The sequence below is a fragment of the Schistocerca gregaria genome, chromosome 6, assembly GCF_023897955.1.
Source record: "Schistocerca gregaria isolate iqSchGreg1 chromosome 6, iqSchGreg1.2, whole genome shotgun sequence".
Lineage (NCBI taxonomy): Eukaryota > Metazoa > Arthropoda > Insecta > Orthoptera > Acrididae > Schistocerca > Schistocerca gregaria.
Window position 1 is genome coordinate 80,799,245 of NC_064925.1, and position 6,962 is coordinate 80,806,206.

The following is a 6,962-nucleotide window of genomic DNA, read 5'->3' on the forward strand; positions in this document are numbered from 1 at the left end:
TCTTCATATACTTAAAGGCTACCCGGCCATTGACCTTCTTCTGTGCAAATGCGCATGCTTTGCCCAAACTCTGACGGGACTCGTCAGCTTAGTCTGGCGCGAGTAATGAGTGAATGGGCAAATATCTATTAGGAACAGTGCGAAAGTAGGTGTGGACAGTTAGGAATGTGGGTCTCACGGGAAGCGTGCAAGGGATAAGTCCCTGCAGTCGCACTGTGCCTTCGGTGGCTCAGATGGATAGAGTGTCTGCCATGTAAGGAGGGGATCCCGGGTTCGAGTCGCGATCGGGGCACACATTTTCGGCTGGCCCCATTGATGTGTACCAACAACACCTGTCGGCATCTAAGGGTTTTGATTTAATTATGATTTCATTCTAGAGAAGCTGCACGATCATCTATGGTATCTGTTCTTTCAGGAACAGACACCATCTTCATTCTCTGTTTATTTCATTTCATGTTACTTTATTCTGAAAATCTGATTTCGGTATGGTTTATATGGATAGTATTGAGGAACGTTGATAGAAGGGCAAATCAGAAAGCCTTTTCCCCTATTTTTTAGCAGGTAATGATCAATATACATCCTATTCTCCGTACCTTTTACTATTTTTCACATAGTACCGACACCCGTTCACTCATTTGTCCCATCGCAGTACTAAATTAAAGAAGTCACTGCAATAGAATTCGTCAGGCTGACTATGGAACATCCATCGAACTGCTGTCTTGGTTACATCGTTACTTGTGGATCGCTGTACTCGCATGTGATATGCCAAGACCTCAGAAAATGGCCGTGATGTGTCCATGCCGATCTGCTTTCACCATTACATCCACACGGGAAATGTCAGTCAGCGACGAACGCGGTCTCCCAGACAGCTCATTGTCATGCAAGACTTCAAGGCATTTGCCGAACCCACAACACCACCACTTCACAGTTCTCAAAGCGAGACAGCTTTCCCCTTGTGAGGGCTGCATTTCCCCGTAGATTTCGATGCACATTCGTTCTCTACTCTGTAGAAAACAAACCAAACGCTGTGGACGTGTAAAGCAGAACCGCCATATTTAACAACTGACAGAAGCCCTGTGTGTTGGAGCTAACAGCAGATAAGGCCGGCACGAACCGAGAAAATATCCAACACTGGGAATGGATGTGTTGACTTCGCATTTACAACCTTGATGCCAAAGGCTTTCTGATTTGCCCGCGTACCGCGTGTTTCAAGTTTTAATTTGTGTGCATTCCTGCAAGTAGCGTCTGATTATTACATTGTTTTAATCTCTGCATTATTTCTCAGTGCCTCTTAAAATCTGAAAAACTAGTGAAGCCTCAAACTAATCGATGTACTTTCGTTTTCCATTTGTGCTCTGTACGAGTTTCTTGCATACGCGATCACTTTATTTAGATGACTTTAGTGCACAGTTCTATTAATGTAGCCGTTTCGTTCCACTTGCATTGTTACATCAATCTTCACCAGTCCATGCCAAGTTGACGCACTTTTGTTTGTGTGCGGTCGATTTTCATATAGTGGCAGTATCTGTGGAGTAAACGTACAGATGCTGACAACAGAATTTTTGTAGACGATGTACATTGCTTCTAAAGTCACGTGACTGTGGTATGGTTCGAGGTTTGCCCGTAAACGGCCTGCAGATTTTGAATGTCGCTGATTAAATCGGCAGAGAAGACAGCAGGGGTGGTGGCGTAAAGTCGCTGATCACCATTCTTTACGACAACGTGCTCAATGAAATTCAAAACCTATCCGTTGGTTTTTTTCTGTGAAATTCAGAGCAAGAAAATAACTGTTTAAGCAATAACAAATGCACTCTTTGATCATAATGCACCGTTACTTAGAATAAATAACATAGTGACTTACAGTATGGATACCCCCCACCGAAAATTAGTTAGAATGATTAATGACTCTAAAACATGTTTCTAAGAATAGTTTACCGGAGATGACCTGGGAATTAATTTATAACGAAACAAATGTTAACAAAAAATTTAATCTATCCGTGATAAATTCATATCATTATTTCAAAATAGCTTTCTGCGTAAGTTAACCAAAAAGAACAATCCTGCAGTAGTTGCACACTACAAGAACTATTCAGAACTGCTATGAAAGGTTATTACAAAATAGAGGAACATGCACATAATGTCAGAAACCTGTCTTCCGACATCGGACTTATGGCTATATGGAATGTAGTGAAACGAGAAACAGGACGGCCAGCCACAGAACGCACCACTACTGAAATGAAAGGAACGGTTTTAAATCATAAGTCATAGGTGGCAAATGAATGTAACAATAACTTCATAAATACAGGAGAAAGCACAGGTACAAACAGCCGAAGAGAAAAGTGTAACTCCCATTGAATTCAGTCATACGAATGTATCACCAGCTTCTCCTTCCGAAATTAAGAAAATTATACGTTCTCTCAAGAATAACAGATTATCTGGTTCTGGTGGTGTTTCCAGTAGAGTCCTAAGATCTGTTCCCATGTAATAAGGTCTGTCTTATCCTAAATATGTAACGCATCATTAACTCCAGGCATTTTTCCAGAGAGACTGAAATATACCGTTATTAAACCTCTCTTTAGGAAAATTGATAAGAGAGATGTCAATAACTACCGACCTATTTCATTGCTGGCATCATTCTCTTAATTTTTTTTGGAAAGTGATGTATTCTAGAACAGTATCTCAACTTAACAACAACAGTTACAAGAAGTACAAGATGGCCGCGAGTGTAGAAGTGTGTGAATCTAACATGAGAAATGGTTATAGTTATGCTGTTAAAAAGGGAGTTTGTAAGAATTGTAACACTGAAATAACAAAGCTAAAGGAACGAATTGCTAGCTTACAATCCATAGTCAGTTCCTTAAGAAGCGATATTGACTCACTGAAGAAAGAAAATCGGAATCTGCGATCGAAGCCAACACTAAGTGAAGTGATGCCAGACAAAAGTAATATATCGTCCGAGTGGGTAAAAGTGTCGTACAAAAATAGTGTTCCAACTACAAAAAGAACAACAAAGTTTGCTAAAACTGTCACATTTTCGGAAAAAAAACAAATATCATGTTTTGCAAACAAGTGAATGTGATAACGACTCTCCAAATTATCGTGAACTTGAAAAAGTCAGTGAACTGAAAATGAATAGCGTTTTTTCAAATAATGTCAACAACAAACACAGGTCATCAGGGAAAAAGAATAATGTACTATTACTAACAGACAGTCATGGCAGGAATCTATCCAGCATGCTCCGTGAGAAAAATCGCGACATAGCAGTGACTAGTGTAGTGAAACCAGGAGCGGGATGTAAAAATGTTGCAGACATTAACTCTCAGACGAAATTAATGCAAAAAAATGACTTTATCGTCTGTATAATGGGTTCAAACGATGTGGCAAAAAATGAAGCAGAGGTTTGCGTGAAAACGCTACAGAATTTTTTACAAGCTAATAAATGAAGAAACACAGTAGTTGCCACACTTCCTCATAGGCATGATCTGATTTATAGTTCGTGTGTAAACAAAGAAATTCGGAAAACAAACATTAAAATAAGGAAACTGTGTTCTCAACACACGAAGTGCGATGTACTCGATATAAGCAAGCTGCATCGAAATCTGCACACGAAGCATGGAATGCATTTGAACTATGAAGGGAAAAGATTTGTTTGTGATCGTGTTAGTGAAATAATTAAAGAAAGACTTGTAAGGGATAGAACAATTTATCAGCTTCCTGAACATCCTTCCAAAAGCGAGGAAAACAAAATAAACAAGAAAGAAGAACGAAAATACAACACTGCTGACGTTCCTAATTTAAACTAGAGGTAAGTGATGCTGTAAATATGATTCCCAATTACCAAATCGTGAATACGCCAGAACTAAAAATTTATCACCATAATGTGCAATCCCTGCGTAATAAGATCGATGAAATTAACGTTCTATTAACACACGAACTTAATGATATCTCAGTGTTATGCATTTCTGAGCACTGGCTTAACCCAGAATTAATCCAGAATACGAAAATAAACAAATTTGTCTTGGCTACTTACTACTGCAGGAAAAACAGCAAGCAGAGTGGGGTAGCAATTTACACAAAGGATAATGTAGATTTTATTACACTACCTGACTTAACTAGGGCAAATGTCGAAAAGGATTATGAAATTGCAGCTATAAAAATTACTCAGTTCAACCTGGTTATTGCTACACTTTACCGATCACCGTGCGGGAATTTTGAACTTTTCTTAAACAAAATGGAGTTACTGCTAAATAAAGTAAATAAAATGGATTGTGAATTGATAATCTGTGGTGACTTCAATATTTACTTCCTCACGAATAGTGGAAATAGGGAGACCATTTTGAACCTTGCAACGTCCTACAATTTAAAGGCTGAAGTAAAAGCAGCTACCCAAGTATCAGAAACTTGCAAACAGCTCTTGATCAGTTTCTAGTCAAGAAGAGTTTACACAACACCTCACTAAGAATTTTCAATGCAGGTTTTAGTGATCATCTTGCTCAAATATTAAGCATAAAAGTACAAGGCAGTATTATTAACAACATGTCTTTCAGAACAGCATATCGAAGTTATAATCAGCATAATGTGAACTACTTCAACAACTTATTACACAAAGAAAAATGGCTAGGAGTGTACAAAATGAACGATATAAATGAAAAATTCAACACTTTCATTGATGTATTAACCCATTTCTTTGAACTTGCGTTCCCACTGAAAACATTAACCATATGGGGAAACTCTAGAACAAACAGCTGGATCACAAAGGGAATAAGAGTTTCATGCCAGAAGAAAAGACTACTTCATGAAATATGTAACTCAAAAAATTCCTCACCTGTAGTACGCACATACTATGAAAGATACTCCAAAATATTAAGAAATGTAATAAAAGCAGCAAAAATAATGCATAATGATGAAATCATTTATAATTCAGCTAATAAATCAAAGGCTATGTGGAGTGTTATAAAAAAAGAATGTGGAGAATACAGACAACCTTGGAAAAATATAACACTATCACATAAAAATAAAAAAGTAACAAACCCCTTAGAAATAGCCAACACATTTAACAACTTTTTCACAGGTGTTGCTGAAAATATGTTACAATCAAACTTTAAGAGCACAAAGGCAAATGAATATAAAATAAGTGCATGTAGAGGATCAATGTACATCAGTTCTGTTTCACAAGATGAAGTAGCTAAAGCAATAAAAGGACAAAAAAATTCCAAATCGGCAGGTATTGATGGTATACCTGCAACAATGTTAAAGAAGAGCGCATGAAACCTGATTGAAGTACTCACGCATTTATGCAACTACTCACTTCAGGCAGGCACTTTCCCTGATATGTTGAAAACATCAAAAGTTATTCCTGTATATAAAAAAGGGGATAAAGACAATGTAAATAACTACAGACCCATCACAATTTCCTCCTGCATCTCTAAAGTACTGGAAAAAGTGATGTATGAGAAACTTATGAAATTTATTAATAAAAACAGCATCCTATGTAGTGAACAACATGGAGTCAGAAATAAGAGGTCAACAACAACTGCTATCTATGAGTGCATCAATTCCATCCCAAACCTGATGGACAAAAAACAGGAAACAATAGGAGTCTTTATTGACTTGTCAAAAGCTTTTGACATGGTGGACCATAAAATTCTGCTATCAAAGCTAGAAAGATATGGTATTCGCGGTCTGTCCAACAAGTGGATCAGTTTCTTCCTGACAAATCGTATGCAGGCAGTGTGCGTCAAGCACACAAATATTGATCTAAAAACTGTATCTAATCACTCATCTGACTATAAACAAATAAAATGTGGTGTACCCCAAGGATCCGTATTGGGATCCCTTCTGTTTCTGCTGTACATAAATGATCTAAGCTTAAATATTGATGCACACAAAACAATCATATTTGCAGATGACACCACGATTCTACTAAAAGGAGGCTATGATGAACAGTTACAGCAGACAGTAAACACGGCACGAAACAACTTAGTAACTGGGCACAGAGTAATCAGCTTGTAATAAACAGTAAGAAAACCGTTGCTCTAAAATTCCACACTGTTCCTAACTAGGACATGTTTATCCCATCAGTCTCTATCAATGACGAGCCAGTTGGTAACAGTACTGAAACCAAATTCTTAGGACTTTGGCTGCAGAGTAACATCAGATGGAATAAGCATATTGAATATCTCAATGCTCAACTGAGCAAAACATGTTATCTTCTTTGTTCATTAAAATCATGCTGTAGTGAGAAAACAGTATTGAATGCGTATCATGCATACTTTCATTCTCGTCTTAGATATGGGGTCATCTTCTGGGGAAACTCTAAAACAGATAATAGCACTTTTAAACTACAAAAAAGGGCCATTAGAATCTTGTTTGGGTGCAAGCCTAGAGACTCTTGTAAACTCCTGTTTAAGAACTCAGGTATTCCCCATTACCATGTGTATACATTATGGAAACCCTTTTGTTCTTTAAATTAAATGTAATAGGCAAGGAGCGGAGACTACAAAAAAACTGTGATATACATGAGCACTTTACCAGACAAAACAGAAACTTACATATGACTCAAATCAGCACAGCACTGTGCCAAAAAGATACTTTTCACGTGGGAGTTAAGCTTTATAACAAACTTCCTGAAAACATAAAAGCTATCACTGAGGCCAATACATTTGGAAAATCTCTAAAGTCATATTTACAGCATCACTGCTTTTACTCCAATGAACAATATTTAAATTTATGGAATGTGTTATATAAATACTTACTTACGTGTAAAGTGTATTATTGTAAGCTTACATATGTATGTCTTGAAATTACTTTCAGCCTGTATATTTATAACTTGACTTGTCCAATGTCTTATGCATAAGCTGCTATGTAGAAAACAGGACCAATAAAATACAATCTACAATCTACAGTACCTTTAGCAAATAACAGGCTGCTTTCAGGAGGACTGCTCAAGTGAGAATGCCATT